General features: G+C 51.1%; 1 pseudogene; it reads left to right on the forward strand.

Annotated features, from left to right (window-relative positions):
• The first annotated feature begins 4,383 nt into the window (after positions 1 to 4,383).
• LOC122903660 lies at positions 4,384 to 4,502 on the forward strand (annotated as a pseudogene).
• Positions 4,503 to 11,856: the final 7,354 nt, after the last annotated feature.

Consider the following 11,856-nt stretch of genomic DNA (forward strand, 5'->3'; position numbering starts at 1 on the left):
AGCGGTGAAATCGGCGGAGAGCGGTGAAGTCCGCAGAGAGCAGTGAAGTCGGCGGAGAGCGGTGAAGTCCGCGGAGAGTGGTGAAGTCGGCGGAGAGCGGTGAAGTGGAGCGGAGAGCGGTGGAAGTCGCAGGAGAGCAGGGGAGTCAACGGTGTATAGCAGAGCTGTAACAGCTCTTGTAAGAGCTATAACCGCGTTTGGCGGTCCAGCCTCCGGCGGCGGCCCCGAGCGCCGCCACCTGCAGCCTCTGGCGGTGGCCCCGAGCGCGGCCGCCTGCAGCCTCCAGCCTCTGGCGGCGGCCCCGAGCGCGGCCGTCTGCAGCCTCCAGCCTCCGGCGGCGGCCCAGCAGTCCAGTTGTCAGCGGTCCGTCGGTCCCTCGACGCCTGCGGTCCTGAGACATCTGCGGTCCAGTTGTCAGCGGTCCCTCGACGCCTGCAGTCCTGAGACATCTGTGGTCCAGTTGTCAGTGGTCCCTCGACGCCTGCGGGTCTGAGACATCTGCGGTCCAGTTGTCAGCGGTCCCTCGACGCGTGCGGTCCTGAGACATCTGCGGTCCAGTTGTCAGCAGTCCCTCGACGCCTGCGGTCCTGAGACACCTGCAGCCCCTAGTGCCAGCGGTCTCGAGGCGTAAGCAGCCCTGAGACGCCAACGGCCCCTAGACACCAGCAGCCTCGCTGCAAAATGCCTCGCCACCCCCGATCCACAAGTGGCCTTGTCCGCAGTGGTAGCTTCCTCCGGGTGGAAGCCTGGTCAGAGTAGCATCGTGGGGAGCAGAGTCTGTGTCATCTGGGTTGTCCTCCTTGTCATTGTTGCTTCTTCGTCATTGGGAGTGGCCTCATTCAGGAAATGGTCTTGTCCAGAACAGCCTCTTCTTGGGAGCGGCCTTGTCCGGGGAGCAACTTCATTGAGCAGTGGCCTTGTCTTGGGAGTGGCCTCTTCTTGGGAACGGCTCCAATCATGGAGCGGCCTCATCTGCAGAGCAGCAGCGTCATCTAGAGCGGCGTCATCCAGAGTGGCCTTCTTGGAAGTGACCTTGTTGGGATCATCGTCACCGCCTTTTCGTAAGAGGTAGCTCTGACCGGTTGTTTGATTCCTGATGCTTGGCGCGAAATAAAGTTTTGCTTGACCTTCGCTTTGTATCAGTCTCGTTCCTTTGATCACGGACCCTAATATTTGCGGGCTCGTCCGGGATCAAACGACGAGAACTGAGCCAGCATCAGAATTTTTAGGGAAAGCCTCCGGAGGTATTGGGTTTCGAGGTATTGGGTTTCGAAGTATTGGGTTTCGAAGTATTGGGTTTCAAGGTATTGGGTTTCGAGGTATTGGGTTTCGAAGTATTGGGTTTCGAAGTATTGGGTTTCGAAGTATTGGGTTTCGAGGTATTGGGTTTCGAAGTATTGGGTTTCGAGGTATTGGGTTTCGAAGTATTGGGTTTCGAGGTATTGGGTTTCGAAGTATTGGGTTTCAAGGTATTGCGTTCGAAGTATTGGGTTCCGAGGTATTGGGATCCTATCCGTCTGTCTGGTTGGAGCTCCAGGGTATAGCCCACCGGGGAGAAGCTGGACGCAGCCATGCTCCCCAGGGCTGGAGTGGATGCGGGGAAGCCCCATCCCTCTGCTGATAGATCGACAGGGGGTTCGAGTCCCCCTGGGCAGTCGGGGGGTTCGAGTCCCCCTGGGCGGTCAGGGGGTTCGAGTCCCCTGCCTTCCCTTTGACAGTTGAGGGGTTCAAGTCCCCTTAGACGGTTGGGGATAAAGATAGCCCCCACCAGTGGCAAGCTCTGGGTAAATTAAAAAGTGCATAGAAATTAATGCACTCCATAAATTTGGTCAGGAGGACAAAGAGAAAAATCCGATTAGGAAATCCATTGAGCTATACAAAAACAAAAACAACACACCAAAGCTTATGGAATGCCATTAAAACAGTACTTAAAGGGAAATTATAGCAGTAAGCACCTGTTTTAAAGGATGAAGTTAAACTTCTACCTCATACAATATACAAAATTTTAAAAGGATCAGAAACCTATATTGTACTCTATAAGGCAACTGATATATGCTATAATATCGATGACCCTTGAAAACATTAGGCCAAATTAAAGAAGCCAGTGATAAAAGACTACATGTATGATCCTGCTTATTTGTGAAATGTCCAGAAAACTCAGATCTATAGGAACAGAAAGTAAATTAATAGTTACTTAAGATAGGTTGCCAAGAGATGGGAGTGACCAATGTTTGAATGGGGTTTCATTTAGGATGGTGAAAATGTCCAGAACTTGATTGGACACAATTCATACTTTTAAAGTATACATTTCAATAAACCATTTAAAGATTATAGGAACTCTAAAGGAACAACAAATAGAAAGGTAAATAACAAGATAATAGGAGAATATGAAAAAGCTCATGGAGCTCAGGAAAGGAAGTCCCCCCCCAAGCAGCAGGCTCTCGACGAGGGCCACTGGGGTTGTGGTTATTTGTTTGTTTTTAGTTTTTTGTTGTCTATTGTGTTTTGTTATGGTTGAAGGAATGTGGCAAGCAGAGAGTAAGGGGACGCTAGCTTTCATCTCTCTGTTCCTCATAATAGATGTGGGGCTTCTCCCTCACTCATTTTGTGTGTTAAGGGCTATAACGAGCTACCTGGAGTTAGTCAAATGCCGGGTTAAGGTGTCCAATGCTGATGCTCATTAGAGCCTGGCATGGAATATAAGTGCCTAGTGGGCCACTTTTGGTAAGCAGAACTGGTACTGTGGGATGAACCAACCTCAAGACAGAGACTTTAAGGAATATTCCCAAGCAGCTGCCGAAACTTCTTTTGTTTCGGGGAATTCCTTGCCTTCTCTGGCCCGACGTGGACTGCCTGGCCCCTCCCCCTTGCTGGCAGGGAAAGCATGGCATCTGAATTGGAATGGGCCCAGGTGGAACATGAGGTCTGTTGGCGAAGGGATGGCTGGGCTGATGGTTAACTGTCTGTTTCAAGGGTTTAATGAGTAATTGTTAAAGTGGCTTCCGAAGTCTTTGATAACCTGAAACTGTGAAGGGTTGCTTGAATGACAAATGGAGTTAAATTTGTTGGACATCTAGATCCTAACCAAATGGGATGAAATGCTAGGGCGCTGTTTGCTGGAACTGGGTTTGTACTTTTGAAATCTGCTGGTGAACACATTCTGTGCTTAACTGATTGATAAATTTGCCATCTAAAGAATTCTGTTGTAAAAACTCACCATTGGTTTATATTTAGTCTTAAGTAGAGGTTAAGGTATTTCTAAGAGTACAAAATTCTGTTAAGTGTAATTAAGACTGATGGAAATGAGAAAAGCAACTCTGTATGTAAAAAGTAGGAGATATGTAAAAGAGAGATAAACAGCCCTAAGGCCACTGTCAGAGCTAAATCCATTCGTAAAAGAATGGAAGGGGAGACTGATCACCTCCCATTAGCCAGGGATACCAAAAGGGGAGGATGTCCAACCTGTTTGAATCTGGAAAATGCCTGACTGTGTGAATGTATCTCTATGGCTCCACCGCTTCCACTATGGAGTCTGAATGGACTGCACCCTAAATCTTGCAGGGCTTCATATGGCATAACGGTCATCTACGCCATGGAGTAGCCCAGTCCAGGGTTTATACAGACACACCTTAAATAAGACGCTCCTAAGTTCCCACGAGGGACACGAGCAGGACAGCATCCAGGGACAGCCCTGCTCTAATGGCAGAGCAGATCACAGCTGTTCTCTCTGGGCTCCTCCACCCAGAATCTGGGAGATGGAACAGGGGAAATTCTGTGCAATGAATTTGGACTCTGCTTAGCACCTCTGTGTTGGCTCTCAGACCTAGAAAAACGAGAGCCTGAGGGTCCACTTTGAGTCTAGGAAGCCATCTTCCAAGAGGAAGAAAACTCTCTGAAGCTCCGTGAGCTGCTCGTCCCTCTTCTCTGATGTCTGGACTCGATGGGTCACACAAGGGCCTATGGGAGGAGCTCGGGAGTCAAGGCTTCAAATCTTGGCCATCGGAGGCTGCCAGGGACCTGACCCGATTGATACACATGCAGCTGCTGGCACGTTTCTGAATATGCTGGCTCTCTGCAGCCTCTGCATCTTTGAACATGTCCATCTGTCTGAAACATCATTCTGTTCCAAGCACTTAGAAACCCTCCACTACCTCCTCCTTTTTACAGAATGGGTATGACCACAAGGCATCAGTAGCCCAAGAAGGCCAGGGGCCAATGTAACTATGAACGAGAGAGATATGGTAGCTAACCAAGCCTGGACAAATTAAGGTAACAGTAGGGTATGAGAAAGTTCAGCTTCCTCCAGCAAGGGGAGGACGGTTCCATGTTATATAGGGTGTCACGTACACTCATCTGAGAATATTGGGTAAGAACCTTATGATTGTCTACGGCCATACCACCCTGAAGGCGCCAGATCTCGTCTGATCTTGGAAGCTAAGAAGGGTCGGGCCTGGTTAGTACTTGGATGGAAGACTGCCAGGGAATACTGGTTGCTTTTGCTTTGATCTACAAGAGGGAATTTCTTGGGACGGTGGGCTACTGCAGGCTGTGGATGCTACCTTCAAGGAGATGGCACAACCTCTCTACGAACTGGCTAAGGGAGGACTCACTATGGTAGAGTGTGGACAGCTGAGGCAGAAGGAGCATTTCAGGAATTACAAAGAGCCTTACTGTGTGCCCCAGCATTGGTCATCCCAGATGTTACCAAGCCCTTCCACTTGTATGGGAAGGCAGGGCTGACTAAAGAAGTTTTGACTCAGACTCTAGGGCATGGTGAAGGCCAGTGGTCTATCTTAGCAAGAAACTAGACCCAGTAGCAGCTGGGTTCCCTCCTTGCCTCCGCATAAGTGCCGCAACAGCCCTCCTGGTTAAGGATGCGAGTAAATTAACTTTGGGCCAAAATCTTGTTATAACCACCACACACGCGATTAAGGGCCTTCTCCGGACTCCATCAGACCGATGGATGATGAACGCCCGAGTAACGGGGTATCAGACCCTTCTCCTCAATGAACCAAAAGTGGCCTTCCGACCCCCAGCAGTGCTAAATCCAGCCACACTGCTGCCAGAAGAGCTAGCTGACCATCCACATGACTGTGGGGAGGTCTTAACCCAAGTCACAGGAATAAGGCCGGATCTCAGAGACACTCCCCTCCCGGATGCGGAAATGACTCTGTTCACAGAAGGGAGTAGTTACATGGTCAGTGGAAAAGAGGTATGCGGGGGCTGCAATTGTTTCTCCTGGGCAGAGACTCTGGATGACAGCCCTGCCACATAGGATCTCGGTGGAAAAGCAAAGCGGATTGCATTCACCAAGGCACTACAGATGGCCGAGGCCACAGGCACTAACTGGAAACTACAGTGTGCCTACTGGCCCTAGAGCTCTGAGCAAGGAGAATGAACCAGACTCTCGAAAAGACCTTGACAAAGTTAATTCTGGAGGCTGGCGGTGGATAGAAAATCTCCTTCCTTTTACTCTCAGGGAACGATGTAATAAACAAGGTGACCCCATTTAAAATAATGTTTGGGAGCTCTGTCCTAGGTTACAGGAGGTTGCCCTAGCAGAAATGACTGATCAGTCTATACCCCAGTCACTGCAGGCATTACAGTCTGTCTTAAAAAGAAGGGATCCAAACTGCCTATACTGGAACAGAGACGGTGGAACCACATCCTTACCAACCCGGGGACTTGGTTTGGATACGCGGCTATCAAGTGGGGAATTTGGAGCGTCGTTGGAAGGGACCATTTACTGTTATCCTAACCACCCCCACGGCAGTAAAAGTGGAAGGCATCAGGGCCTGGGTTCATGCGGGTCATGTCAAACGAGCTGAGAGTAAGGATGCCCTCCAGAAATGGAAAATGCAGCCAAAAGACCCTGCTGACCATGGACTGAAACTAAGACTAAAGAAACTGTGAGTGTATTGTTGCTATACTAAAGAAATGACAAAATATTTACCTTATATGCTTGAAATAACATAGAACAAGCTGAAAAGTCAAGGATTTCACTAATCTCCAAAGGAAAGGGGGGAATGTAAGTGTGGGGCAGACTGAGTGGAGTCATCCAATCAGTAAGCCGTATGTATATCCACTGGGAAAATTGGAATTCAATTGGCCACCTGTGTAGGGTCGGGGCTTAACCACCCCCATAAAGGTTACTCTGCCAGGCTGTCAAAGGGGGGGCTGCTGCAGGAGAGCCAGGGCTGCTGCAGGAGAGCGGTGAAATCGGCGGAGAGCGGTGAAGTCCGCGGAGAGCGGTGAAGTTGGCGGAGAGCGGTGAAGTGGAGCGGAGAGCGGTGGAAGTCGCAGGAGAGCAGGGGAGTCAACGGTGTATAGAAGAGCTGTAACAGCTCTTGTAAGAGCTATAACCGCGTTTGGCGGTCCAGCCTCCGGCGGCGGCCCCGAGCACCGCCACCTGCAGCCTCTGGCGGCGGCCCCGAGCGCCGCCGCCTGCAGCCTCCAGCTACAGGCAGCGGCCCCGAGCGCGGCCGCCTGCAGCCTCCAGCCTCCGGCGGCGCCCCACAGTCCAGTTGTCAGCGGTCCCTCGGTCCCTCAACACCTGAGGTCCTGAGACATCTGCGGTCCAGTTGTCAGCGGTCCCTCGACACCTGTGGTCCTGAGACATCTGCGCTCCAGTTGTCAGCGGTCCCTCGACGCCTGCGGTCCTGAGACACCTGCAGCCCCTAGGTGCCAGCGGTCTCGAGGCGTAAGCAGCCCTGAGACGCCAACGGCCCCTAGACACCAGCAGCCTCGCTGCAAAATGCCTCGCCACCCCGATCCACAAGTGGCCTTGTCCGCAGTGGTAGCTTCCTCCGGGTGGAAGCCTGGTCAGAGTAGCATCGTGGGGAGCAGAGTCTGTGTCATCTGGGTTGTCCTCCTTGTCATTGTTGCTTCTTCGTCATTGGGAGTGGCCTCATCCAGGAAATGGTCTTGTCCAGAACAGCCTCTTCTTGGGAGCGGCCTTGTCCGGGGAGCAACTTCATTGAGCAGTGGCCTTGTCTTGGGAGTGGCCTCTTCTTGGGAATGGCTCCAGTCATGGAGCGGCCTCATCTGCGGAGCAGCAGCGTCATCTAGAGCGGCGTCGTCCAGAGTGGCCTTCTTGGAAGTGACATTGTTGGGATCATCGTCACTGCCTTTTCGTAAGAGGTAGCTCTGACCAGTTGTTTGATTCCTGATGCTTGGCGCGAAATAAAGTTTTGCTTGACCTTCGCTTTGTATCAGTCTCATTCCTTTGATCACGGACCCTAACAGAGGCCTCATGGGTCATGGATGAGACTTCCTCTCTGGGGTCTTGGCCCGATCCCAATTGATTTGGGTCAATCTGTGGGATGGGAAGAGTCCTTTCAGTTTTCTTACCTCAGGTGTCCCACAAAAAGAGGGATTCCAAAGCAGGGCCCTGGGGAGGGGTGAATGGACAACCCGAACTATGGTTAAAAATTGGGGCCTAGGACATGACAAGCCCAATATCCCGTCTCTTGGTCCAGCCACTGAGAGCCCTTACTTGAGGAGTGGGCTCATCCTGAGGGTCACAATGCGTGTTTGTGACCAATGCGGCCCTCAAGCATGGGCAGGGCCTCATGGGCCACACTGGTTTCAACTACATTGAACTTTGGACCACATGCCAACCGCAAGGTTTCTTGCCATGGGGAAGCAGTTCTGATTTCTGCATCATGTTCAACCCTGGGCAGTGATTGGAGATAAGGTCTAGGTTCTGACACCTGAAAACCGAGGTTGGGGATAAATGACCTAAGGCCATGGTTGGACCGATGTGCTCAGTTTGCGGCAAGCAGGCTGTGTGTGGGTCAGGAGGTCCAGGCTCAGGCTATGTCAGAAACGACATTCGTGCTCAGGGCATCCTGTAGAATTGGTGTACAGTCAAGAGGCGTGCAGATTGATCCTCATTTGGGGATTCTGGGTAGCCCTAGAGGGCAATGTCTTTCTTCTGGAGGGCAGGCAGAGTGCTGCATTGTAGTTCTGGAATTGCCAAACTGGAGGGCTTGTGGGCCAGGAGTATGAGGATGGAAGTCTGAGTACACAAGTTAGGCTTAGGTTTCTGGGCGAGAGCACGGCAGGCACACTCTGCAGAGCTGAATCGAGATCTCATGCATCTGAAGTCAGGGCGAGGATCAGGCGATCGCTAAGGTTGGATTTTCTGTCCCTGATGGCTATGAAGGGTGGGGAGATAATGAGCCCATGGAGTTTTTCCCACGATGGGAGTTGTGAGATGCTGCAAACCGCAAAGATTCTTCGGCGGGACCATTGAGATCTGTTGGTTGGCTCCAGGACTTCCCATACAGAATGATTCCGAGCAGGGTTCTAAGGATGGATGGCTGGGCAGCCCACATCTCATTCCTATTGAGTCCCAGTGACAAGACAGGTTAGATATGCTGGGTCTGGGGGAGCAACCGAGGGGGCTGAGTTGAAACAGACTCTCCTGCGAATGGGTCCTAATGTGGGTTTGTGTCCATGGAGACCTTGGAATGAGGTGGTGGCACTGGGCCCTTGAAGGGTTCTCCACAGAGTCTTTGGCACAGCTCCAACACACAAGTTTCCCATTTGGAGACGAGATTTGTTCTGATGGGTGCCTCAAGAGAGAGCCATATGCTGGTATTGGAATCTAGGACTCTGAGGAGAGAGGCCTGGAAACCAGAGCAATGGAACCGATTAGGTCCTAGGGGCCTGTTCGTTCCAATTTACATCTGGGGACATCTGTCCTCGGGTCTGAGTGCAGGAAGGTGCTCAGATGGACTCAGATTGCCCCTCTTTGTTCTGGGAAGCAACCACTATTGGGATGGCATCAGGGACTTTGGAGGTTTATCCTATTTGTAGGTTTGTGGCCAATGGAATGGGAAGAATTCCCTTGGAGAGGGCAGGTACAGTCCTAAGGTTTGTCTCCAGAGGCCTGAGCCTGTAGGGTGTGTGGGCCAGGGCTGTCGGGACAGAAATCTAAAAACACAAACTCGGCTTAGGTTTCGTGTCATAGGTATGGCAGGACTGTTCTATAGACTGTGAGGAGAACTCTTCGGGATATGAACAAAGGGCGAGTGTGAGGTGCTTGCTCAGGCTTTTGTATCTGGATATTGTGTCACCGATAGCCATGGATGTCCAGGTGGCCTCATGGGCAATGGACAAGTCTTCCTCTCTGGGTATTTGGCCCGATCCCAAGAGTTTGGGGTCATTCCGTGGGATGGGAGGTGTCCGTTTTTTTGTTTGTTTGTTTGTTTGTTTTTTGTTTTTTGTTTTTTGTTTTGTTTTTTTTTTTTTTTTTTTTTTTTTACCTGAGGAGTCCCACCAAAAGAGGGATTCCAGAGCAGAGCCCTGGGAAGGGGCGATGGGACAACCAGAAATCTGGTTAAAAATTGGGGCCTAGGGGCATGGCAAGCCCATTATTATGTCTAATGGTCCAGCCACTGAGAGGACTTACTAGAGGACAGGACTCCCGCTGAGGGTCACAATGCGTGTTTATGCCCTCCCCGCACTCAAGCATAGGTGGGGCCTCATGGTGAACACTGGTTTCTCCTACACTGAACGTTGGACAACATGGCAACCACAAGGTTTATAGCCATGGGGAAGGAGGCCTTCTGATTTCTGCACCACATTCACCCCTTGGAAGTGTTGGAGTCAAGGTGTAAGTTTTGAATCCTGAAAGGTTTGGTTGGGAAGAGCTGACAAGGTAAGGCCATGGCGGGTCCAATGTGCTCAGTGTGCGGTCAGCTGTTTTGGTGTTGGTCAGGAGGTCCGGGCTCAGGCTGTGTCACATAGTGTATTAGTGCCCATGTTAGACTATATAATTTGAGTACAGTAGAGTCCCTTGTAGGTCTCTCTTCATTTGGGGTGTGTGGGAAGCTCCACAGGGAAATATTTTTCTTCTGGAGGGCAGGCAGAGTGCCAGATTGTGGGTCCGGTATTGCTAAACTTGAGGTCTTGAGGGCCAGGAGTGTGAGGACAGAAGTCTGAGAACACAAGCTAGAGATAGGTTAGGTGAGGGATAGGGATAGAGATAGGAGGGGGCCAGATAGGCTAGAGATAGAGATAGGCAAGGGCAAGGCTGGCAAACCCTGCAGGACTGAATTGAGATCACATGCACCTAAATTCAGGTGTGGATCTGACGTTAGCTCAGGTTGGAGTTCCCCTTCACAAAGGGGGTAGCATCACAATGCCATCGAGGTTTTCCCACGTTGCGAGTTGTGAGATGCTCCAAGATGCAAGGATCCTTCTGCAGGACATTTGAGACGGGTTGGATGGCTCCAGGACATCCCATACAGAACGACGCCAGAGCAGGGTTCTAAGGATGGTTGCCTGGGCAGCCCGCCTCGCATTCCAATTGTCTCCTAGCAACAAGACAGGTTCTATCTTCTGGCTCTGGGGGAGCAAGCAAGGGGGCTGAGTTGAAATGGAATGTCCTGCGCATGGGTATTAATGTGGATTTGTTTTCGTGGAGAACTTGGAATGGGTCGGTGGCACATGGACTCTGAAGTATTCTCCGAACCGGAGATTTAAAGACAGCTCCAAAGTGCAAGTTTCCCATGTTTAGGCAAGATTTGTTCTAATTGGTGCCTCAGGAAAACCCCAAATGCTGGTATTGGAAACTAGTCCTCTGAGGAGTGATGCCTGGAAAACAAAACAATGGATCCAATTAGGGCCTAGGGGCCTGTCCGGTTCAGTCTTCTTCTCTGTGGATATCTGTCTACAGTTCTGAGTGGAGGCTGTTTCTCAGCTGGTGTCAGATCACACCTGTTTGTCCTGGGCGGCCTACACTATTGGGTTGTCCTCTGGGACTTTAGAGGTTTCTCCTAATTTGTACGGTTGTTACCAATGGAATGGGCCGAATTCCCTTGGAGAGGACAGGCACAGTCCTGAGTTGTGGCAAGAGGGGCCCCAGCATGGAGGGTGTTTGGTCAGTGCTGTGGGGACAGAAGACTGAAAACACAAACTTGGCTTAGGTTTGGGGACGTAGTTATGGCAGACCCAATCTACAGATCGTGAGGAAACATCTTCAGGTTATGATCAAAGGGCTAGTGTGAGGAACATCCTCAGGCTTTTGCCTCTGGGTTTTGTGTCACCGATGGCCGTGGAATGACGGGGGGCCTCATGGGACATGGATGAGTCTCCAAACTGTGGGGATTTGGCCCTATCCCAAGAGTTAGAGTCATTCTTGGGATGGTAAGAGTCTTTTCTGTTTCCTAACCAGGTGTCCCACCAAAAGAAAGATTCTTGAGCAGAGCCCTGGGGAGAGGTGACTGGACATCCCAAACTTTGGTTAAGTTTGGGGGCCTCGGGGCATCGCAAGCCCATATGTGTGCTCTTGCTCCAGCCACTGAAAGGCCTTACTTGAGACGGGGCTCACGCTGAGGGTCACAATTTGTGATTGTGCCCAACACTGCCTTCAAGCATCGGTGGGGCCTCATGGGCCACACGATTTCTCCTACACTGAATGTTGCACAACATGCCAACCACAGTATTTCTTGCCATGGGGAAGGATGAGTTCTGATTTCTGCATCATGTTCAACCCTTGGCAGTGATTAGAGATAAGGTCTAGGTTCTGAAGCCTGAAAAACGAGGTTGGGAAGAGATGACGACCTAAGGCCACGTCGGGTCCGATGTGCTAATTGTGCAGCCAGCTGTCTGGGAGTCGGTCAGGAGTTCCAGGCTCAGACTGTGTCAAACAGTGCATTAATGCCCACGGTAGACTGTATAATTGTGGTACAGTCGAGGGGTGTGCAGGATGATCCCCATTTGTGGTTTCTAGGTAGCCCCAAAGGGCAAAGTTTTCCTCCTGGAGGGCAATTAGATTCCTGCATTGTGGCTCCAGTATCGCCAAACTGGAGTGCTTGCGGGCCAGGAGTGTGAGGATTGAAGTCT

This window comes from Neovison vison, chromosome 3 (genome assembly GCF_020171115.1).
Source record: "Neovison vison isolate M4711 chromosome 3, ASM_NN_V1, whole genome shotgun sequence".
In the NCBI taxonomy this organism is placed as follows: domain Eukaryota; kingdom Metazoa; phylum Chordata; class Mammalia; order Carnivora; family Mustelidae; genus Neogale; species Neogale vison.